General features: G+C 50.5%; 1 non-coding gene across 1 annotated transcript; it reads left to right on the top strand.

The window, feature by feature from the left end:
* Window positions 1-94: 94 nt before the first annotated feature.
* LOC123154056 (5S ribosomal RNA) lies at window positions 95-213 on the top strand. The gene has a single exon (XR_006476640.1). It is a non-coding gene; the product is annotated as a 5S ribosomal RNA (ribosomal RNA).
* Window positions 214-572: the final 359 nt, after the last annotated feature.

A 572-nucleotide genomic window follows, 5' to 3' on the forward strand; every position in this document is an offset into this window, starting at 1 on the left:
TAGTTGAGAGGGAGCGGCCAAAGCAATGTACAATCGTCTTTGTGGTGGAGCTGGGAGGGGCAAGGATAAGGGACGAAGACGGGGGTAACATGTTGGATGCGATCATACCAGCACTAAACCACCGGATCCCATCAGAACTCCGAAGTTAAGCGTGCTTGGGCGAGAGTAGTTCTAGGATGGGTGACCTCCTTGGAAGTCCTCGTGTTGCATTCCCTTTTTAGTTTTTTTTGCGCCGCTTGCAAAAAAAACACACGTGTAAGTAATATATTTACCGTGTTTTACTATTTTGCACGAGTGCGGTAAGTTATAGCTGGGTGCTCATTATTCACGAGTCTAGCGGCGGCGTTGTGGCGCGGCAAGCATGCACTGGTGCGGTTGAGAGGGAGGGGTGGAAACCGCGTTAAACTCGTCTTCGTAGTTGAGAGGGAGCGGCCAAAGCAATGTACAATCGTCTTTATAGTGCAGTTGGGAGGGGCAAGGATAAGGGAGGAAGACGGGGGTAACATGTCGGATGCGATCATACCAGCACTAAAGCACCGGATCCCATCAGAACTCCGAAGTTAAGCGTGCTT

Source organism: Triticum aestivum, chromosome 1B, assembly GCF_018294505.1.
Source record: "Triticum aestivum cultivar Chinese Spring chromosome 1B, IWGSC CS RefSeq v2.1, whole genome shotgun sequence".
NCBI lineage: Eukaryota > Viridiplantae > Streptophyta > Magnoliopsida > Poales > Poaceae > Triticum > Triticum aestivum.